General features: G+C 37.3%; 1 pseudogene; it reads left to right on the forward strand.

Annotated features, from left to right (window-relative positions):
* Nucleotides 1-14,300: 14,300 nt before the first annotated feature.
* Nucleotides 14,301-24,786, forward strand: LOC145513779 (putative olfactory receptor 4A4; annotated as a pseudogene).
* The last annotated feature ends 404 nt before the right edge of the window (nt 24,787-25,190 follow it).

Consider the following 25,190-nt stretch of genomic DNA (forward strand, 5'->3'; position numbering starts at 1 on the left):
GAGTCGCAATACTCATTTCAGATAAAATAGACTTTAAAATAAAGGCTGTGAAAAGGGACAAAGAAGGGCACTACATAATGATCAAAGGGTCAATCCAGGAAGAAGATGTAACAATTATAAATATATATGCACCCAACATAAGAGCACCACAATATATAAGGCAAATACTAACAAGTATGAAAGTATGAAATTGACAATAACACAATAATAGTGGGAGACTTTAATACTCCACTCACACATATGGATAGATCAACTAAACAGAAAATTAACAAGGAAACACAAACTTTAAATGATACAATAGACAAATTAGAGTTAATTGATATTTACAAGACTTTCCACCCCAAAACAACCAATTTCACCTTTTTCTCAAGTGCACACGGAACATTCTCCAGGATAGATCACATCCTGGGCCATAAATCTAGCCTTGGTAAATTCCAAAAAATTGAAATCATCCCAGCCATCTTCTCTGACCACAATGCAGTAAGATTAGACCTCAGTTACAGGAGAAAAACTATTAAAAATGCCAACATATGGAGGCTAAACAACACGCTTCTGAATAACCAACAAATCACAGAAGAAATCAAAAAAGAAATCAAATTATGCATAGAAACGAATGAAAATGAAAACACAACAACCCAAAACCTATGGGACACTGTAAAAGCAATGCTAAGGGGAAGGTTCATAGCAATACAAGCGTACCTCAAGAAACAAGAAAAAAAATCAAATAAATAACCTAACTCTACACCTAAAGCAACTAGAGAAGGAAGAAATGAAGAACCCCAGGGTCAGTAGAAGGAAAGAAATCTTAAAACTTAGGGCAGAAATAAATGCAAAAGAAACAAAAGAGACCATAGCAAAAATCAACAAAACTAAAAGCTGGTTTTTCGAGAAGATAAACAAAATTGACAAGCCATTAGCCAGACTCATCAAGAAACAAAGGGAGAAGAATCAGATCAACAAATTAGAAATGAAAATGGAGAGATCACAACAGACTACACAGAAATACAAAGGATCATAAGAGACCACTACCAACAGCTATATGCCAATAAAATGGACAACTTGGAAGAAATGGACAAATTCTTAGAAAAGTATAACTTTCCAAAACTGAACCAGGAAGAAATAGAAGATCTTAACAGACCCATCACAAGCATGGAAATCGAAACTGTAATCAGAAATCTTCCCACAAACAAAAGCCCAGGACCAAGAATGGAACTGGAGGAATCAACCTGCCTGACTTCAGGCTCTACTACAAAGCCACAGTCATCAAGACAGTATGGTACTGGCACAAAGATAGAAATATAGATCAATGGAACAAAATAGAAAGCCCAGAGATAAACCCACGCAACTATGGACACCTTATCTTCAACAAAGGAGGCAAGAATATACAATGGAGAAAAGACAATCTCTTTAACAAGTGGTGCTGGGAAAACTGGTCAACCACTTGTAAAAGAATGAAACTAGAATACTTCTAACATCATACACAAAAATAAACTCAAAATGGATTAAAGATCTAAACATAAGATCAGAAACTATAAAACTCCTAGAGGAAAACATAGGCAAAACACTCTCCGACATAAATCACAGCAGGATCCTCCATGACCCACCTCCCAGAATGTTGGAAATAAAAGCAAAAATAAACAAATGGGACCTAATTAAAATTAAAAGCTTTTGCACAACAAAGGAAACTATAAGCAAGGTGAAAAGACAGCCTTCAGAATGGGAGAAAATAATAGCAAACGAAGCAACAGACAAACAATTAATATCAAAAATATACAAGCAACTCCTGCAGCTGAATTCCAGAAAAAGAAATGACCCAATCAAAAAATGGGCCAAAGAACTAAACAGACATTTCTCCAAAGAAGACATACAGATGGCTAACAAACACATGAAAAGATGCTCAACATCACTCATTATTAGAGAAATGCAAATCAAAACCACAATGAGGTACCATTTCACACCAGTCAGAATGGCTGTTATCCAAAAGTCTACAAGCAATAAATGCTGGAGAGGGTGTGGAGAAAAGGGAACCCTCTTACTGTTGATGCGAATGCAAACTAGTACAGCCACTATGGAGAACAGGGTGGAGATTCCTTAAAAAACTGGGAATAGAACTGCCATATGACCCAGCAATCCCACTGCTGGGCATACACACTGAGGAAACCAGAATTGAAAGAGACGCGTGTACCCCAATGTTCATCGCAGCACTGTTTACAATAGCCAGGACATGGAAGCAACCTAGATGTCCATTAGCAGATGAATGAATAAGGAAGCTGTGGTGCATGTACACAATGGAATACTACTCAGCCATTAAAAAAAATACATTTGAATCGGTTCTATTGAGATGAATGAAACTGGAACCCATTATACAGAGTGATGTAAGCCAGAAAGAAAAACACCAATACAGTATACTAATGCATATATATGGAATTTGAAAAATGGCAATGATAACTCTATATGCGAGACAGAATGAGAGACACAAATGCATAGAACAGTCTTATGGACTCTGAGGCAGAAGGTGAGGATGGGACATTCTGGGAGAATAGCATTGAAACATGTATATTATCATATGTGAAACATAACACCATTCCATGTTCGATGCATGAGACAAATGCTCAGGGCTTGGGCAATGGGATGACCCAGAGGGAAGGGATGGGGAGGGAGGTGGGAGGGGGGTCCAGGAGGGGGAACGCATGTAAACCCATGACTGATTCATGTCAATGTATGGCAAAAACTACTACAATATTGTAAAGTAATTAGCCCCCAACTAAAATAAATAAATTTATTAAAAAAAAAGAAAAAACTGCCATATGACCCAGGAATCCCACTCCTGAGCATACACACCGAGGAAACTAGAATTGAAAGAGACACGTGTACCCCAATGTTCATCACAGCACTGTTTATAATAGCCAGGACATGGAAGCAACCTAGATGTCCATCATCAGATGAATGGATAAGGAAGCTGTGGTACATATACACAATGGAATATTACTCAGCCATTAAAAAGAATGCATTTGAATCAGTTCTATTGAGACGGATGAAACTGGAGCCCATTATACAGAGTGAAGTAAGCCAGAAAGAAAAACACCAATACAGTATACCAATGCATATATATGGAATTTGAAAATGGTAACAATAACCCTATATGTGAGACAGAAAATGAGACACAGATGCATAGAACCGTCTTATGGACTCTGTGGGAAAAGGTGTGGGTGGGACGATCTGAGAGAATAGCACTGAAACATGTATATTATCATATGTGAAACAGATTGCCATTCCAGGTTCTATGCATGAGACAAATGCTCAGGGCTGGGACAATGGGATGACCCAGAGCGACGTGGGGGAGGGAGGTGGCAGTGGGTTCAGGATGGGGAACACAAGTAAACCCATGGCTGATTCATGTCAGTGTATGACAAAAACCACTACAGTATTGTAAAGTAATTAGCCCCCAACTAAAATAAATTAATTAATTAAAAAATAAAAATAATAAAAGCATCAATTCTTCAGTGCTCAGCTTTCTTTATCCTCTAACTCTCACATTCATGCATGACTACTGGAAAAACCATAGCTTTGACTAGATGTATCTTTGTCAGCAAGGAAATGTTTCTGCTTTTTATATGCTGTCTATGTCGGTCATAGCTTTTCTTCCAAGGAGCAAGCATCTCTTAATTTCATGGCTGCAGTCACCATCTGCAGTGATTTTGGAGCCCAAGAGAATAAAATCTATTACTGTTTCTGTTGTTTCCCCATCTATTTGCCATGAATTGATGGGACTGCATGCTATGATCTTCGTTTTTTGAAAGTTGAGTTTTAAGTATCTTTTTCACTTTCCTCTTTCACTTTCCTCAAGAGTCTCTTTAGTTCCTTTTTCTTTCTGCCATAAGAGTGGTGTCATCTGCATATCTGAGGTTATTGATATTTCTCCCTGCAATCTTGATTCCAGCTTGTTCTTCATCCAGCCCAGCATTTTGCATGATGTACTCTGCATATAAGTTAAATAAGTAGGGTGATATTTAATGGAATATTTTTGGTTTTTAAGCAAGAAACAGAAAATATAATGGCTAAAAGGAAATATTAAAAATAGAAACTATGTAAAAAGGAATGTGTAGAATAAAGCTCTTTTCCATACCAAACCAGATTCTCCCAGTTGTTCCAGATTCAGTCACTCTGTTCCTAAAATTCTCCAAGCAAAAGTCTTTGTGAAAATAAGTATATGTGCGTATATTGATTTGTGATCATGTCTCTCTGTACACATGCTGCATTTTACTAGTCCTTCTCCTCAAAATCTTTATATATCAGACTATATAGACTTAACTCATTCTGTTTCCTTATACTGTTTATGTGTTATATGAAAATACATTAAAATTAATGTATCCAGTTCTCTTCACATTTTCCTATTTTTTTCCAATGATAAGCAATTCTACAATAAGTCTTTATGAAATTTTCTAAATGTGAATTCTTAGAAGTGGAATTGTTGAGTCAACCAGTATATACAGTTAAAATGTCGATGTTCATGTTTATTGCCAAAATGGCATATATGAGCTTCAATCAAATTCACTACTCCCCTAATTCTGAAATGTGTATATTTGATCACATTGTTAACAATCAGTAATTGATAAGCATTGCTGGTATATGACAGTCTTAAAAATGATATTGTGTTTCATTTGTATGCTTTAAATACAAATAAATAGATTTGAATTTTGACATCTCTTTGCATCTTAAAATCATGGAAATTCCTTTTCATGATTTGCTTGTGAATGGATTTCACACATTTTATTTGATTTTTTATACTGTTTTTATGATTTAATTAAATACCAAGGAAATTATCCCATTTACCATGTGTGTTGAATTATTATTTTTTCAGTTTATGATTTGTTTGATTTGATTTATATCCATAGGATGCAGAATATCTTGGGTCATGTAGAATTATATTGACATTTGTGTATTTAAATCTGTCAATATTTTAATGTCTTTTATGATTTGCTAAAAAAGAATTTCCCTATTACAATTTTACCAAAATATTCTTCCACATTTGTAAACATGTAATTTTTAAGTCTTTAAAAATATATTTTATATGTAAATTTTGACCCATCTTCACTTTGATATAAGGTATTAAGTAGGGATTAAATTTTAATTGTTTTTGAAAATGGCCATTTTTATAGATGTATAATATAGATACAGATGTATAATGTGTAATATATATGTAGATGTATAATAGAAAATCAATGTATAATATTGATTTATATTTTTCCTCATTACTTGATATTCAAACTTTGTATTGTAGAATATGCTATGTGTTTGGATAAAAAGACAGGGGTCTACTGACTTCTAGTGATCTCTCTCTCTCTCTTTTTTTAATTGAAGGATAATTACTTTACAGAATTTTGTTGTTTTCTGTCAAACTTCAACCTGAATCAGCCATAGGTATAAATATATCCTCTCCCTTTTGAACCTCCATCCCATCTCCTGCCCCATTCCACCCCTTTAGGTTGATACAGAGCCCGTTTCAGTTTCCTGAGCCATACAGCAAATTCCCGTTGGCTATCTATTTTACATATAGTAATGTAAGTTTCCATGTTACTCTTTCCATACATCTCACCCTCTCCTCCCCTCTCCCCACATCCATAAGTCTATCCCCTATGTCTGTGTATCCACTGCTGCCCTGTAAAAGAAATTCTTCAGTACCATTTTTCTAGATTCCACCTATATGCATTAGAATATGATATGTATCTTTCTCTTTCTGACTCACTTCACTCTGTATGATAGGTTCTATGTTCATTAGCCTCATTAGAACTGACTCAAACGTGTTCCTTTTTGTGGCTGAGTAATATTCCATTGTGTATATGTACCCAACTTCTTTATCCATTCATTTGTCGATGGATATCTGTTGATGGGCATTGCTTCCAGGTTCTACCTGTTGTCAATAGTGCTGCAATGAACAATGGGATACATGTGTCTTTTTCAATTTTGCTTTCCTCAGGGTATATGCCTAGGAGTGGGATTGCTGGGTCATATGGTGGTTTTATTCTAGCTTTTTTAAAAGAATTGCCATACCATCTTTCATAATGGCTGTATCAATTTACATTCCCACCAACAGTGCAAGAGTGCTCCCTTTTCTCCATACCCTTTCCAGCATTATTGTTTGTAGACTTTTTGATGATGGCCATTCTGACTGGTGTGAAGTGATATCTCATTGTAGTTTTGATTTGCATTTCTCTAATAATGAGCAATGTTGAGCATCTTTTCATGTGTTTGTTAGCCATCTATATGTCTTCTTTGGAGAAATGCCTGTTTAGGTCTTTTTCCCATGTTATCATTGGCTTGTTTGTTTTTTCTGGCATTGAGTTGTATGAGCTGCTTGTGTAGTTTGGAATTAATCCTTTGTCAGTTGTTTTGTTTGCTATTATTTTCTCCCATTCTGAGGGTTGTCTTTTCACCTTGCTTATAGTTTCCTTTGCTGTGCAAAAACTTTTAAGTTTAATCAGGTCCAACTTGTTAACTTTTGTTTTCATTTCCATCACTCTAAGAGGTGGATCATAGAGGATCTTGCTTTGACTTATGTCATTGAGTGTTCTGCCTATGTTTTCCTCTAAGAATTTTACAGCTTCTGGACTTATATTTAGGTCTTTAATCCACTTTGAGTTTATATTTGTGTATAGTGTTAGGAGGTGTTCTAATTTCATTATTTTACATGTAGGTGTCCAGTTTTTCTGGCACCATTTATTGAAAAGGTTGTCTTTGCCCCACTGTATATTCTTGCCTCCTTTGTCAAATATAAGGTACCTATAGAGCATGTGTTTATTTCTGGGCTTTCAATATTGTTCCATTGGTCTATATTTCTGTTTTTGTGCCAGTACCATACTGTCTTCATGACTATTCAGTTCAGTTCAGTTCAGTTCAATTGCTCAGTCGTGTCCGACTCTTTGTGACCCCATGTACCGTAGGACATCAGGCCTTCCTGTCCATCACCAACTCCGGGAGTTTACCCAAACTTATGTCCATTGAGTCAGTGATGCCATCTAACTGTCTCATCCTCTGTTGTCCTCTTTTCCTCCTTCCTTTAATCTTTCCCAACATCAGGGTCTTTTCAAATGAGTCAGCTCTTCATATCAGGTGGTCAAAGTATTAGAGTTTCAGCTTCAACATCAGTCCTTCCAATGAATACCCAGGGGCAATTTCCCTTAGGATGGACGGGTTGGACCTCCTTGCAGTCCAAGGCACTCTCAAGAGTCTTCTCCAACACCACAGTTCAAAAGCATCAATTCTTCTGCGGTCAGCTTTCTTTATAATCCAACTCTCACATCCATACATGACCACTGGAAAAACCATAGCCTTGACTAGACAGACCTTTGTTGGCAAATTAATGTCTCTGCTTTTTAATATGCTGTCTAGATTGGTCTTAACTTTCCTTCCAATGAGTAAGTGTCTTTTAATTTCATGGCTGCAACCTCCATCTGTAGTGATTTTGAAGCCCAGAAAAATAAAGTCAGCCACTGTTTCCACTGTCCCCCCATCCATTTGCCATGAAGTGATGGGACCAGATGCCATGATCTTAGTTTTCTGAATGTTGAGCTTTAAGCCAACTTTTCCACTCTCCTCTTTCACTTTCATCAAGAGGCTCTTTAGTTCTTCTTCACTTTCTGCCATAAGGGTGGTGTCATGTGCCTATCTGAGCTTATTGATATTTCTCCCGGCAATCCTGATTTCAGCTTGTGCTTCATCCAGCCCAGCATTTCTCATGATGTACTCTGCATATAAGTTAAATAAGCAGGGTGAAAATATGCACTGTATATTGATGACTTTAGTTTTATAGTATAATCTGAAGTCAGAAAGGTTGATTCCTCCAGCTCCATTCTTCTTTCTCAAGACTACTTTGACTGTTCAGGATCTTTTGTGTTTCCGTGTGAATTGTGATTTTTTTTCTTCTAGTTCCATGAAAAATGTCATTGGTAACTTGATAAGGATTACATTGAATCTGTAGATTTCATTTAGTAGTATAGTCATTTTCACAATATTGATTTTTCTTCACCAGGAAAGTGAAATATCTCTCCATCTGTTTATATCATCTTTGATTTCTTTCTTTAGCATCTTATAATTTTCTGTGTATAGTTTTTTTCTCCTTAGGTAAATTTATTCCTAGATATTTAATTCTGTTTGTTGCAATGGTGAATGGTGATTCCTTAATTTCTCTTACTAATTTTTCATTGTTAGTATATTAAAATGCAAATTATTTGTGTGTATTGATTTTATATTCAGAAACCTTGCTAAATTCACCAATTAGCTCTAGTAATTTTCTGATAATATTTTTAGGGTTTTCTATGTACAGTGTTGAGAGGATAACAGACAGAAAGGCCAGGAATCTCCAAACAGAGGAAATAGGCTGCAAGTGTCAGACATTTTTTTCTCTCTCTCTTAAGCTGCAGGAGGAAACAAACAAGTGTTAGATTTATTTTTTTATTTGTTTTGCCATACATTCAAAAGAGACACAGATAAATAGAACAGTATTAATATTCTTTCTTTGTGTTTGTTCTTTGTTAGTTTTATTAGTATGCGTCTTGGCAAGTTTCTCCTTGGGTTTATCCTGTATGGGACTCTTTGTCCCTCTTGGACTTGATTGACTATTTCCTTTTCATGTTGGGGAAATTTTCAACTATAATCTCTTCATAAATTTTCTCATACCATTTCTTTTTCTCTTCTTATTCTGGGACTCCTATAATTTGAATGGATGTGTTTGATATTGTCCCAGAGGTCTCTGAGACTATTCTCAGTTCTTTTCATTCTTTTTACTTTATTCTGCTCTTCAGAAGTTATTTCCACCGTTTGACCTTCCAGCTCACTGATTTGGTCTTCTGTTTCAGGTATTCTCCTCTTAATTTCAGTAATTGTGTTGTTTGTCACTGTATGTTTATCCTTTAATTCTTCTAGGTCTTCTTTAATTGATTCTTGAATTTTCTCCATTTTGTTTTCAAGGTTTTTGATCATCTTTACTATCATTATTCTGAATTTTTTTTCAGGTTTGCGTATTTCCTCTTCATTTATTTGGACTTCTGTGTTTCTGGTCTGTTCCTTCATTTGTGTAGTATTTCTCTGCCTTTTCTTTTTTTTTTTTTTTTTAGCTTATTGTGTTTGAGGTCTCCTTTTCCCAGGCTTCAAGGTTGAATTTTCTTCCTTTTGGTTTCTCCCCTGCTAAGTTTGGTCAAGTTGTTTGTGTAAACTTCGTATAGGGTGAGATTTGTGTTGAGTTTTTGTTTGTTTGTTTTTCCTCTGATGGGCAAGGCTGAATGAGGTGGTAATTCTGTCTGTTGATGATTGGGTTTGTATTTTTGTTCTGTTTTTTGTTAAGATGAGGCATCCTGCACAGGGTGCTACTGTTGGTTGGGTGGTGCCAGGTCTTGTATTCAAGTGATTTTCTTTGTGTGAGTTCTCACTATTTGATATCCCTAGGGTTAGTTCTCTGGTAGTCTGGGGTCTTGGAGTCAGTGTTCCCACTCCAAATGCTCAGGGCTTGATCTCTGGTCAGGAACAAAGATTCCACAAGTGGTTTGTTGTGGCATTAAGTGAGATTAAAACAAATATCCAAAAACAAGAAACCAAAGATGAACCCCAGACAGATGGCAGTTACAAAATCAGGCAAATAATAATTAAGATAATGACACATATACATATACACTCATGAGCAAAGTCAAAACAGTCCAACAAAAATAAAGATTGACCTGGCAAACAAAGGAAATAAAAAATTATATTTACCAGTTAAGAACAAAACTGACTAAAGCACAAACTGGAAAACAAAACTAAAGCAAGGTGCCAATTAAGGAAAAATAGCAATGAAAATAAAACTAACAAATATGTTGAGAGGAAAGGAAAGAAAGAATAGATATGCAAAGTTAAATAGAGGTAGATAAAGAAGATTTATATACACTAAAGATTAACTGCAAGAGAAAAGAACAATAGAAAAAGCAAACAAAAGAATAAATGTAGAAAAAATAATAATAGGTTTAAAAAATTAAAATTAAAAAAAGAGAGAGAGAGAAAAAGGAACTCCACAGAACTGTAAAAGGTTCTGTGACAGTGGCAGAAGTTTGTAACAATAAAAAATGTGACTGAGGGGAAAAAACAGAAAAGCTCAAAAGCTTAATTAGATTTCATAGTGCCAATAAAATCAACAACTACAACAGAGGGGAAGAAAAGGAAAAAAGAAAAAGAAAAAAATCCAAAAGAATCTACAGAACAAGTCAATACATAAGAATAATAAATATTTTTCTTGAGTTACTACTGTTAGAGTCCTTTCCCTAGTTGGGAGTCACAGTCCACTTCACCTCCCTATGATGCGCTCCAACACTGTGCTGATATATGTACCTGCTGTGTGGGCAGCTCAGATTCTAATCTGGTCCTGCTCCTGTGTGGTCTTGCCTCCAATGTCAACAGCTATTAGAACTAGTGTGTTTTCTTTTGTGAGAGCTCTCAATGACCTTTTATATATTCCACAGACACAGAGTCTGTCTAGTTGATCATGCAGATTTAATCTGCAGCTTGCACAGCTAGTGGGAAGGCTTTGGGTCTTCTTCCTTAGCCACCCTGCCCCTGGGTTTCAATTGTGGTTTTATTTCCACCTCTGCATGTGGGTCATCCACTGGTGTTTGCTCCTGAGGCTGAGCTGGAGGATTTGGGTTTGCCCCTGTGAAGGCCAGGTGTGGAGGTGGTGTAGCTGCTATGGTCGCAGGGGTTCTGGCAGCACCAGGTACTCTGGGGAGTTGATGGCTAGAATAGCAGGAAATTTAGTGCTCTAGAAGGGTATGGCAACCAGAATTGGCCAATACGCTCCAGTATTCTTGCCTAGAGAACACCCCTCCTTGACAGAGAAGCCTGGCAGGCCACAGTGTACAGGATCACAAAGAGTTGGACACTACCGCAGCGACCCTGCATGCATAGATGCAAGAAGTTTTCCTGCATGTGGCAGCTCTGCCCCAGTGAGAGTTGAATGTGAAGGTGGCACAGCTGCTTGCTTTGCAGGGACCCTGGCGGTGCCAAGTGTGCAGGGACATGGACTGCGTCGACCACAGGAGTTATGGCCCTATCAGAGTCTTTTTTTGAGCCTCTTGTAGCTGGTGACCAGAAGGCCTCTTTGGCCAGTCTTTCTCAGTAGCTCTGCTTACTCAGGCACTTACAGGGCTCCCTTGCCTGGGGTCCTTCTCTGTTGTTCAGCACATCAGGCACATAGAGGGGCCCCCTGGCTGGGGTCCTGCTCTGTAGTTGAGCACATTAGTCACCTAAAGGAGCAAACTGGGTGGGGTCCTGCTCTGTAGTTCTGTGTGTCAGACATTTGGTGGGCCAGCCTCTTATTGTTCAGCTGCCAATGCTGGCCTGTGGTGAGAGAGGCTATGGTTATGGCTCCACCCCACTGTGACTCAGCAGTATCTCCTTGCTTCCATGGCTGCCAGACGTTCCTCAACAGGCATTTCCCACCACAATCTCCTCCCTCACATCCCCTTGATCCATCTCTCTACAGTCAACAGCAGTCCTCGCCCTGGGATTGCTCCACAATCCCTAAACTCCAGCCCCCAACTGCTGTGCCTTCCAGGGGACCTGTGACCCTGTCTGGGGTATGTATGGCTGCGGCAAGGACTGCCTGATTCTCATTCCATTTAAGCTGCAACAGATCAGCTGTTTCACTCTGTCTTAAATGTTTCTCCTCTGACTCAGACAATTGCCACGATGTAGAGATCGGACCCCTGCTTCAGTTCTCCCACCCTCTGAGGGAAGGTCCAGTCCTACTCACACTCCTGTCCCCCGCCCCCACCCAGTTCCTTCATCCTACTAAGTTTTGCATGGTTCTATATGTTCTTTTCCTCTGGCCAGGTACTACTGTCTGTTCTCAGCTGGTGTTCTGCATGCACTTCTGGGTCTGAAGTTGTATTCCTGATGTGTCCGTGGAGAAAGATGTGCTCCACTGTCCACCTACTCCTCCACCATCTCGTTCTCTCCCCTCCAGTGATCTCTTTATTCATATATCATTTAATGTGTGATGTGATTGTGTTTGATTTAAAATGCACTTTGATACCTCGTAAGCTTAGGGTTCCTCCATTACTATTCTTTCTTTTTTTTTATTTTGAATTATCTTTATTCTACCATACTTATATTTTTAAATTAAATTTCTATAAAGTAGTCTGGTAAAACCTATACTTAGCTTGTATTTTCAATATGATCTGATTGAGAAAGATTTTGTATCTTTAGTGGATTGACAATTCTTATCCACAAATGGGTAGGTATTTCCACTTAACAAGTCTTATTTTACATTCATATAGATCTAATATGATTCTTTGTGGGCTTCCCAGGTGGCTTTAGTGGTAGAGAACCCACTTGTTAATGCAGGAGACATATGAGGTGTAGATTTGATCCCAGTGTCGAGAGGATCCCCTGGTGGAGGGCATGGCAACCCACTCCAGTGTTCTTGCTTAGAGAATCCCATGGAGAGAAGAGCCTGCCAGGCTACAGTCCATAGGGTCACAAAGAGTTGGAAATAACTGAGGCAACTCATGCAAGCATACATGTTTCTTTGTAGATTTAGTCTTTTTGAGCTTTTTTTTTTTTCTTACTCTTATAAATAGGATTTTGTCTTATATTACATTTTCCAATTGCCTGATGTTTTAATGTAAGGATTCCTTTGGTTTTCCATTTTTACAGAAGTTATAATCTTCACAGTATGTCATTCATCCTTTTCTGTCAAAGTTCTGAAAGTACTGACAAATACATACACCTGTATAATCACTATATTAATCATTATGCAGAATGTTTTAATATAGTATTATCTTGTTCTTGTTCAGTCCCTAAGTTATATCTGACTCTTTGCAATCCCATGGACTGCAGCATACTAGGCTTCCCTGTCCTTCACCATCTCCCCGAATTTACTCAAATTTGTGTCCGTTGAGTCAGTGATGCCATCTAATTATCTCATCCTCTGTTGCCCTCTTCTTTTGTCTTTAATCTTTCCCAGCATCAGGGTCTTTTCCAATGCGTCTGGCTCTTCTCATCAAGTGGCCAAAGGATTGGAGCTTCAGCTTCAACATAAGTCTTTCCAATGAATATTCAGGGTAGACTTCATTTAGAAGTGACTAGTTTGATCTCCCTGAAGTCCAAGTGGCTCTCAAGAGTCTTCTCCAGCACTACAATTCAAAAGCATCGATATTTCAGTGTTCAGCCTTTATGGCTCAACTGTAACATTTGTACATGACTAGTAGAAAAACCCATAGCTTTGACTATATGGATGTTTATCAGCAAAGTGATGTTTTTGCTTTTTAATGTGCTGTTTGGGTTTGTCTTAGCTTTCATTCCAGGAGAAAGTGTCCTTTAATTTCATGACTACAGTCACCATCAATAGTGATTTTGTAGTCTAAGAAAATAAAATTTCTTACTGCTTCCAGTTGTTACCTATCTATTTGTCATGAAGTGATGGAACTGATTGCCATGATCTTCATTTTTTGACTATTTGATTTTAAACCAGCTTTTTCACTTCCTTCCTTTACCCTCATCAAGAGGCTCTTTAGTTCCTCTTCACTTTCTGTCATTAGGGTGGTATCATCTGCTTATCTGAGGTTGTTGATATTTCTGCTGCCATTCTTGATTTCAGCTTGTGATTCATCCAGCCCAGTATTTCACATTATGTGCTCTAAATTAAATAAGCAGGGTGACCATATACAGCCTTGATGAACTCCTTTCCCAATTTGGAGCCAGTCCATTGTTTCATGTATGGTTCTGACTGTTGCTTCCTGCCTGCATGCAGATTTCTCAGGAGACAGGAAAAGTAGTCTGGTACTCCCATCTCTTCAAAAATTTTCCATGTTGTGATCCACAAAATCGAAGATCCACAAATCATAGTCACTGAAGCAGAAGTAGATGTTTTTCTGGAACTCCCTTGCTTTCTCCATAGTCCAGTGATGTTGTAATTTGAACTCTGTTTCCTCCTCCTCTTTGAAACCCAACTTGTACATCTGTAAGTTCTTGGTTTGTATACTGCTGAAACCTAGCTTGAAGGATTTTGAGAACAAGCTTGTTAGCAAGTGATGTGGGGATCAATTCAATATGTAATACTCTTTTGAGATATTTTCATGTTACAGAGATACAGAATGAATTTACTTTCTCCAACATTAAGTATACCTAGAAATATTTTGAGTTTATCTATCTGGGGATAATTTAAAGGGCAGATATTTCTAAATCTCATAATAGGTTCAATTGATAATGTTCTCTAAAGATACTTAGTTATCTATTAAAAATCAGAAGATGATGTAACATATGAAAAACTTGATTCAATGGCTTTCAAGGACCCAAGGTAAAACTGCTGTAAGCAGTCTGTTACTTCAATTCCTATTTTCCTGTTAGCATGTGAGTTTCAGCATCCTAAAGTATGTTTGTTGGCCATTTGGATTTATTTTTTGTTAACTGCTTGTTTATACTTTCTTTATATCATATTAGTTAATCTCTTAGAAATATTTATTCTAGATGTTAACTCCGTGTATATCTTGTAAAATGTGAATCATTTCCACAAACTACTTTTGTCTATTGACATTGTGGTTCAGTTCAGCTCACTTCAGTCACTCAGTCGTGTTGGACTCTTTGTGACTCCATGGACTGCATCACACCAGGCCTCCTTGTCCATCACCAACTCCCAGAGCTTGCTCAAACTCATGTCCATCGAGTCGGTGATATCATTCAAGCATCTCATCCTCTGTCATCCCTTTCTTCTCCTGCCTTCAACCTTGCCTAACATCAGGGTCTTTTCCAATGAATCAGCTCTTTCCATCTGGTGGCCAAAGTATTGGAGCTTCAACTTCAGCATCAGTCCTTCCAGTGAATATTCAGGGTTGATTTCCTTTAGGATTGAGTGGTTTGATCTCCTTGCAGTCCAAGGGATTCTCAAGAGTCTTCTCCAACACCACAGTTCAAAAGCATCAATTCTTCAACAAAGCTATGATCAACCTAGACAGCATATTAAAAAGCAGGATATTACTTTGCTGACAAAGGTCCATCTAGACAAAGATAAAATTTTTCCAATAGTCATGTATGTAGGTGAGAGCTGGACTATAAAGAAAACTGAGTGCTGAAGACATTGTGGTATCTTTTCCTTAATCCTTTTAAAAAACTGAAATTGTCAAAGACATCTATTTGGGAATTCAGTGAGTGGTTCAGATGATTCTTCCACCCCTTGAATGGAGAAAGTAATCTCCTTTACTAACTAGAAAATATCTATGAAGTACTTCCCTGGTGGCTCAGTGGTAAAGAATCCATCTGCCAATGCAGGAGACTTGGGGTCGATTCCTGGGTCAGGAAGATACCTTGGTGAAGGAAATGGCAACCCACTCCAGTATTCTGGCCTGGAGAATCCCATGAAGGGAGGAGACTGGTGGACTACATTTCATGTGTTTGCAAAGTGTTAGGCACAACTTAGCGACTAAGAAAAAAAACAGAATATGAAGTAAATCTTGGTGTACTTTGTATTGAACCTTTACTCAACTTTTATTTTTGTGTAAGTTATTAACTGTATGTATAATTTAATTAGCTTCCAGATTGAAAACTAGTTGTGGATACTCATTTATTTAGTAATCTGTTCTTTTCCTACGTATGTCTCTTATCACTTGCTTCCTCATTAGTCTTACTCATCTCCCATGGGGTCATTCTGCACTCCCTGAAGAATCTTGGTCAGGAAGAGAGGTACAAAGCCTTGAAAACCTGTGGCTTCCACATTACTCTGATGCTTCTCTTCTTTATGCCCTGTATTTGTATGTATGTGAGACCTCCTTCCATTTTACCCATTGGTAAATCTTTGAGTGTTTTACACCATTATCACCCCTATGTTGTACCTTCTTTTTTTTTTTTTTTTTGTGCCTTGCGGTTTTTTTTTTTTTAATTTATTTATTTTAGTTGGGGGCTAATTACTTTACAATATTGTAATAGTTTTTGCCATACATTGACATGAATCAGCCATGGGTTTACATGTGTTCCCCTTCCTGGACCCCCCACCCACCTCCCTCCCCATCCCATCCCTCTGGGTCATCCCATTGCCCCGGCCCTGAGCCCTTGCCTAATTAAAATTAAAAGCTTTTGCACAACAAAGGAAACTATAAGCAAGGTGAAAAGACAGCCTTCAGAATGGGAGAAAATAATAGCAAATGAAGCAACAGACAAACAATTAATCTCAAAAATATAAAAGCAACTTCTGCAGCTGAATTCCAGAAAAATAAACGACCCAATCAAAAAATGGGCCAAAGAACTAAACAGACATTTCTCCAAAGAAGACATACAGATGGCTAACAAACATATGTTGTACCTTCTAATCTGCATTCTGAGAAATGGTGTAATGAAAAAATGGCATGAGAAAGCTTGGGCCACACAAAGATAATGCGGAAGCAGGGAAGTATATGACCTACTTTTAATGAAGAATTACTGTTTCCAGGAAAACCATGTGTTATTATTTAACTGCGGTAAATTTCTCCTCAGGTTTAATAACTGGGGCATCGTTAAAATCTTTTATTATATGAATACTTTCAGGGATCAAAACATACTTTTAAGATTTTCATAATATCCTAGTTCAAAACATATATTTTGTTTGAAATATATTTTTAAGGTTGTCACAATGTCTTATGAAACTGTGTATAGTTTTTATGTAAAATATCTTTGTTGAGACCATGGATTATGTTCTATGTCACGAGTTAAACTATAGTTAATACTGTAAATTTGTCTCAGTTAGTGAAAGATTTTATATTTCTGACAAATAATGCAATCTTTCCAGAGTTAATAAGGCTCATTACAGGTTTTTTTTTTTCACCTAATAATGAAATACTTTATTCTACGTCAAAGTATGTGGAAAATGAAGCTGAATTTGGAGCACATTAAAGATAAGGAATGATTCATATGCGGTGAGTGCAAAGCTCAATTACAGAATTATTTCCTAGTATTACCAGATACTCCATTAGCAATGCTTAATTGAAAGTTAAAAATTATTTGCCACACTAGAAGGTTAGAAATGAATTACGACAGAATTTAAACATACAGATATAAATGTAGCACCTACCAATACTAAAAAAATAAAAAAATAAAAAATGGTGGAAAGATCAAATACTAAGGAAGATCTCTGGCCATAAGCACATTTTACCCAAAATGCAACTAGAAAGCCAGCCCATTATTCTTTTTTTTTAATTGATTTATTTTTTTAAGCAATTCATTGTGTGGGGAAGAAAAAATGATGAATGCTAGATATGAATTCAGTGACTAAAAGGGCATTTTTTAGCTCAGACTACAAAATAAACTGATTTTGTCAAACATTTCAAGTCAATTTCAAAGTTATTTAGTTGATCTTGGATAACTTAAATGATAGAAAATAGTTCATATACTTAATTTTTACATGCAAAATATGTCTACCAGAAAATTTATCCTCATGACATCCAACACTGATGATTTCAGTGAAGGTATGGGCATTAAATTCTGCAGAAAGTAGTGAAACATTGAGGTTGTGAGCCGTGGCACACTGGGATTTGTGACCTTCAGAGGATAGGATTTCAATCCAGCGTCCAGAGACAAGGCTTGACTTCTGGGAGCTTTTTGTATAGTAAAGTTTTATTCAAGTATAATAGAGATAGGGAAAGCTTCTGACATGGACATCAGAAGGGGACAGAAAGAGTGCCTCCTTGCTAATTTTTAGCAAGGCATTTTATGTCTGTTAGCAAACTTCTAATCAGATAAAAGAAGCACCTCAAGGCTGAGGGAGTTTCACCAGGCCCCTCTCCCACAATATGCATTTTTGAGATGAAATGGCACAAGGTGTGTCATCCCTGGCCATAAAATAATTGACATGAATATTGGTTTGTTGACCCATTAGCCGCCCAAGGTTTGAGGAAAGAAAAAAAAAAAAGTTAGTCATAGGCAGAATCTATTGAAGAAAGGCAGATTCCAAAGTAAATACATAGTTTCATTAACAGCTTAAGAAAAACATTTCCATAAGAAAAACACATTGGTTAGCTCAAGGTTTGAGAAAAGTTAAGTTCAGGTGGAACCAGGTGTCCTCAACAGAGAAGGGAAAAATGTCTTCCACTTGCAGTTTATTTCTTCTTGCTGCTTGGGGACCTCTGGCCTGCCTACCGAGGCTGTTAACACTCTCAGTAGAAGTGAAAAAAAAAGAGATGTGCCTTTATCAGTCTATAACTTCAACAATGATGCAATTCCTGAATCAGATGAGAGCAGTAACATGAGTGAGTCATGTTGAATATTATCAGAGCTGGGTTTTAAGAAAAGCTCAAACATTTTCTGCACATGTTTCCTCCTTCTCCATCCTCTGTCCACTTTTTCCCCTCAGCAAACATATACAAACAGAATCAACTTGTCTACATTTGAGGTTTAGTGATTTTGTAATTTTTCTGAGCACTGAATAACATGAAAGTTTGGGTTCTCTGAATAATCAATGCTATTTTTCTTTTTGAATTTTCTTTTTTTTACAAAGATGTGTTCTGTAACCCCCCTGAGTAACTCATGGAAGTCTAGAGGAATAGGCTTCTAGCACTTCCTCTCTAAAAAAATAAATCTTTCTGAAGATTAAAAAAATATATATAGACCTAATTTTCATAAAAATATTCTTATTTGTTGTAGGTACTCATTTCTTAAATATAATTTCTCCCTTCTGATTTGAGGCTTCTTTTCTTTCATTTCCTAGTTTTCTCCTTCTTTTATTCTGCTTGTTTCTGGTCAAAATACATCCTATCACAAATGAATATTATACTTGTATGTAAGAAAATGGATCATTCCTAAAGTGTATGGTTTTATTCTATGCCCAAGTAAGGGTTTGTGACTTATAGGCATACTATTTTTTTATCCTTGACTTTGTGTATAAATATTATTAAGCTGAAAAATCCAAATGATTTTTTCTGATGCAATGTTCATAGTAAAGTATTTAGAAACAGTAGTAATAGTTAGCATTTATCTAGCCTTTACCAAGTACAAGGGAGACTTCTAGGGATTTAACTTTTAATAAAACAAACAGCCCTAAGAGGCAGGCACTGTTGGTATCCTCTGTTTCTATCAGATGAAATTGATGTTCAGAGAGGTTTATTAAGTTGCTAAGATCACCTGAATTGTAGATAGTGAAGCCAGGATTCCAACACAGGTAGCGCAGCTCTTAAGCAAACATTACTCATCACTATGCCCTACTCTATCTCCAAGGACATTTTGCATTTTAAATAGGAGCACACTGGACGAGAAACTTGTAGTCATTATTTGGTCCCTGTAATTATCAAATCCCTTTATCACTTGCTAGCTAGCATTAAAGTAATAGTCATAAGCATGAAAAGTTTTATTTAATTTTAAAAATATGAAGAACGAAAAAAGATGTCAACAGAATAGCATAAGGTGGAGTTGCACAAAGAGTATCACAGATAGATAGACTGGAAAGGATTGTAAGATCATCTAGGTCAATTCCTTAATTTTCCAATGAGCAAACTGAGACAGACTTGCTGTTATACTTAGAAAAGGATTCAAATCCACGCCTTCTCATACTAAGCTCAGATTTTTCCCTACAGTATGCTGTTTACTGAAGTACTATTTTTGAGCACTCTCAGTACTTATGCACTAAAAATCACTATCTAGCTCACCCCAAGAGTTTTGAAAAAAATATTATCTGCTAATCTGTTAGTGTAATAGTTGGCAACAGCTGTGAGATCAATTCAAAACATTGCTATGTACCATATGTGGGTTAAGAGCTGTGGGACAGGTAAATATTAAATGAAAATGAATCAAGAGGTTGAGGTTGACGTATACATACTATTGATAGCATGTATAAAATAGATAACTAATGAGAACTGACTGTATATCACAGGGAACTGTACCCAATGCTCTGTGGTGACCTAAATGGCAAGGACATTCATAAAAGATGAAATATATGTATACATATACTGAAAAAAAAAATTAAAGAGCCTTTTGATGGAAGTGAAAGAGGAGAGTGAAAATTTTGGCTTAAAACTCAGCATTCAGAAAACTAAGATCACAACATCCAGTCCCATCACTTCATGGCAAATATATGGGGAAACAATGGAAACAGTGACAGACTTTTTTGGGGTGGTGGGGTGAGAGAGGCTCCAAAATCATCGCAGATGGTGACTGCAGCCATGACATTAAAAGGCGCTTGCTCCCTGGAAGAAAAGCTATGACCAACATAGACTGCATATTAAAAAGCGGAAACATTACTTTGCCAACAAAGGTCCGTCTAGTCAAGGCTATGGTTTTTCCAGTAGTCATGTATGGATGTGAGAGTTGGACTGTGAAGAGAGCTGAGCACCGAAGATTTGATGCTTTTGAACTGTGGTGTTGGAGAAGACTCTTGAGAGTCCCTTGGACTGCAAGGAGATCCAACCAGTCCATCCTAAAGGAGATCAGTCCTGGGCATTCATTGAAAGGACTGGTGTTGAAGCTGAAACTCCAATACTTCGGCCACCTGATGTGAAGAGCTGACTCATTTGAAAAGACCTTGATGCTGGGAAAGATTGAGGGCAGGAGGAGAAGGGGATGACAGAGAATGAGATGGCATCATCTACTTGATGGATATGAGTTTGTGTAAACTCCAGGAGTTTGTGACGGACAGGGAGGCCTGGCATGCTGGAGTTCATGGGGTTGCAAAGAGTCGGACACGACGGAGTGACTGAACTGAACTAGATAATGAGTCATGTTGAACATTTTTTCATGTGCTTATTAGCCATCTATATGTCTTCTTTGGAGAAATGTTAGTTTAGTTTTTTTTTTTTTCCCCCTACGTTTTTACTGGGCTGTTTGTTTTTCTGGCATTGAGTTGTATGAGCTGTTGGTGTATTTTGGCAATTAATCCTTTGTCAGTTGTTTCATTTGCTATTATTTTCTCCCATTCTGAGGGTTGTCTTTCACCTTGCTTATAGTTTCCTTTGCTGTGCAAAAGCGTTTAAGTTTAATCAGGTCCCGCTTGTTTACTTTTGTTTTTATTTCTGTTACTCTAGGAGGTAGATCATAGAGGATTTTGCTTTGATTTATGTCATTGAGTGTTCTGCTCTATGTTTTCCTCTAAGAGCTTTATAGTGTTTGGTCTTACATTTAAGTATTTAATCTGTTTTGAGTTTATCTTTGTGTATGGTGTTAGGAAGTGTTCCAATTTCATCCTTTTACATGGAGCTGTCTAGTTTTCCCAGCATCATTTATTGAAGAGGCTGTCTTTGCCCTATTGTATATTCTTGCCTCCTTTGTCAAAAATAAGGTACCCAAAGATGCATGGTTTATTTCTGCTTTTTCTATCTTGTTCCATTTGGTCTGTATTTTTGTTTTTGTACCAGTACCATACTGTCTTCATAACTGTAGCTTTGTAATATAATCTGAAGTCGGGAAGGTTGATAGCTCCATCTCCATTCTTACTTCTCAAGACTGCTTTGGCTATTCAGGGTGTTTTGTGTTTCCACATGATTTGCGAAATCTTTTGTTCTAGTTCTGTGAAAAATGCCATTGGTAATTTGATAGGGATTGCATTGAATCTGTAGGTTGCATTTGGTAGTATAGTCATTTTCACAGTATTGATCCATCCATTTAAGTCATATTTGATTTCTTTCATCAGTGTCTTATAATTTTCTGTGTACAGTTCTTTTTTCTCCTTAGGTAAGTTTATCCCTAGATACTTAATCCTTTTTGTTGCAATGGTGAATGGGATTGATTCCTTAATTTCTCTTTTTGATTTTTCATTGTTAGTATATAAAAATGCAAGTGATTTCTGAGTATTTATTTTCTATCCTGCAACTTTGCTAAATTCACCGATTCACTCTGGTAATTTTCTGATATTATCTTTAGGGTTTTCTATGTACAGTATTGACAGGGTAACAGGCAGAAAGGCCAGGACTCTCCAAACAGAAGAAATAGGCTGCAAGTGTCAGACTTTTTTTTTCCTCTCTCTCTTAAGTTGCAGGAGGAAACAAACAAGTGTTAGATTTTTTTCCCCTTCTCTATACAAATTTAAAAAGAGGTTTCTTTTAAAATTCTGGGTCGCCATGACCACATCTAGCTCCACCTAAATTTAACTTTTCTCAAACCTTGGGCTAACCAATGCTTTTTTCTTATGGAACTGTTTCTCAAACTATGTTAATGAACTATGTATTTACCCTAGACTCTGTCTTCAAGTCAGTTCAGCCTAAGACTCAGGTTTGGATGTGAGAGTTGGACCATAAAGAAAGTTGAGCACTGAAGAATTGATGTTTTTGGACTGTGGTGTTGGATAAGACTCTTGAGAGTCCCTTGGACTGCAAGGAGATCCAACCAGTCCATCCTAAAGGAAATCAGTCCTGAATATTCATTGGAAGGACTGATGCTGAAGCTGAAACTCCAATACTTTGGCAACTTGATGTGAAGAACTGACTCATTTGAAAAGACCCTGATCATGGGAAAGTTTCAAGGTGGGAGGAGAAGGGGACGGCAGAGGAATAGTTTGTTGGATGTCATCACCAACTTGATGGACATGAGTCTGAGCAAGCTCCGGGTGTTGATGATGGACAGGGAAGCATAGCATGCTGCATTCCATGGGGTCACAAAGAGTCAGACATGACTGAGCAACTGAACTGAACTGAACTGATAGGTATACATACAAATGATTAATTTTGTTGTATGGCAGAAACTAATACAATGTTGTAAAGCAACTTTACTCCAATTTAAAAAAAAAGAAAGATTAAATGAAGAAAATTACAGTTCCTTAAAAATCTGATAGTCAAAGAGTCAGACCAAGTGGTTGCTGTAGGAAACAATATGCTAAATAATTCTCTATATTTGGTACAGTTCTTTGATAGAGCTAATGAGATTCATGAAAATCAAACAGCGTTTGAGACGTGAAGGATTGAATATCTAATAGTGGACTATCATAATATTAAGGGAGTTATTCCAGAACAGTTATTTTTGGTGCTACATAAGTCATATTGCAATGGTATTCACTAAAAACACTACTAACTCAAAGGGCTGGGTTGTGGTTTCTTGTCAGTTTGCCAGTTTTGCTGTCACTCAGTTGCTAAGTCGTGTTCGTGTCTGACTGTTTCCAACCCCATGGGCTGCAGCACACCAAGCTTCCTTGTCTTTCACTATAGTCAATTGTCATTACCAGAGAGGAAATTTCTGGGGAGCAGAGATCTTTCACCAGTTTGTCCTTGATGGCTTTTGTGCCAAGAACTGACATAATTTCAATAAAGTTCTATTAAATGTATGATTGCCTGTTAGGCCTTTGATTACTCCTCTCTGTAGAAGATGCTCTAAGACATAGAGATATAATCTCTTATAACCCCAACAGAATTATCTGAAGTCCCAAATGAAGTCTTCATAGGCTCATTGAAAGAACTCAGTAGATATTTACTGTATGTTTCTTATGTGCAAACCACCATAGAAGATATAATAATGAAGATGTGTTCCAAAATGTAACAGATATGTTCACAGTCCTGTTCACAATCTCAGTACAGGTCTGGTTCTCCTGAGTTCTTACTTCTGAAACATTCGCTAAGTTGTGTCTGACTCTTTGTGAACCCATGGACTGTAGCCCGCCAGGCTCCTCTGTCCATAGGATTTTCCAGGAAAGAATACTGAAGTGGGCTGCCATTTCCTTCTGCAGGGATCTTCCCAACCCAGGGATTGAGCCTGCATCTCCTTTGTCTAATATATTAATAAGTGGATTCTTTAATACTGAGCCACCTACAGAAGACTAAATGGGATAGTAGCAAAGTAATAGAATTTATTCTCCTGGGTCTCACTCAGGATCCTGGGGGGTAAAATGCGTTATTTGTCTTGTTTTTGTTCATCTACTTTGTGACAATGGTGGGCAACTTGCTAATGGTGACTGTTTTTGCCAGCCCCTCTCTGGACTCCCCTATGTACTTCTTCCTTGCTTATCTTTCACTCATGGATACAGTTTATTCCACTGCCATTTCACCCAAATTGATTATAGACTTATTCAGTGGTAAAAAGACAATTTCCTTCCTAGTTGGCATGGAACAGCTCTTTCTAGAACACTTATTTGGAGGTTCTGAGGTTTTGCTTCTGGTGATGATGGCCTACAATCGCTATGTGGCCATCTGTAAGCCACTGCTCTACTTGACCATCATGAAGCGACAGGTTTGTATCCTGCTGCTGGAGGTGGCCTGGGTGGGAGGTCTTGTGCACTCGATGGTTCAACTCTTCTTTGTGTACAGACTCCCATTCTGTGGCCCCAATGTCATTGACCGCTTCATCTGTAACATATACCCATTGTTGGACCTTGCCTGTACTGGCACTTACGTTGCAGGTCTCAGGATGGTTGCTAACGGTGGATCAATCTGTACGGTTATCTTTATCCTCCTGCTGGTGTCCTATGGGGTCTTCCTAAATTCCTTTAGAGCTCACAGTCAGGAAGGAAGGCACAAAGCCCTATCTACCTGCAGTTCCCACATCACAGTGGTGGTCCTCTTTTTCATTCCCTGTATTTTCATAGATGTGGGACCTGTTTCCAACTTTCCCATTGATAAGTCTATAATTGTGGTGTATACCATCATCACTCCCATGCTGAACCCTTTAATATACCTCTTGAGAAATTCAGAGGTGAAAAGTGCTATGGCAAAACTCTGGTATAAAATGCTAACTGTAGGTAAAAATAAGAATGTGTCACCCACACTGAATGTATTTGTTACTAATCCTAAAGCAATAAATGGGCAGTCAATTCCAACGATGGACGATTTAGTCAATTCAATGAAATCTACAAGGAGGTTTTTTTTCATTTATACAAAAGCACCCAAAAAGTAGAATCAATCTGCTAGAGAATCAATCTAATAGAGAAATACTTCAAGATGAATAAAAGGCACAGGTGTTTGTGCCATTACCAGAAAAAAAAATAAAGTTTACCTTGTAACTTAATTTTCTCTGTTTTTATTAAAATCAGACTTTAGAAGAAAGAATTCTTTCTTTTCAGAAGTGAAAAACAAGCTAATCTTGAAAATATAGTTTTTATCCAAATTAATGGGAGAAAGTCATTTTGGCTAATAGTTAGAACATAGTTCTGAGGCCAAAAACAGTGTTTTTTAAATTCTAAAGTGTTAAAATTATTCTTTCAGCACAGTAACTTTCTGTGTATGCATTATGCATTTGTATTTAAAACAATTTCTATTCCTCAAGTCAATGTGTATGTGTTTGCAGTTCAGGATATTTAG

Source organism: Giraffa tippelskirchi, chromosome 7, assembly GCF_054371585.1.
Source record: "Giraffa tippelskirchi isolate mGirTip1 chromosome 7, T2T-mGirTip1v1.2.pri, whole genome shotgun sequence".
NCBI classification, from domain to species: domain Eukaryota; kingdom Metazoa; phylum Chordata; class Mammalia; order Artiodactyla; family Giraffidae; genus Giraffa; species Giraffa tippelskirchi.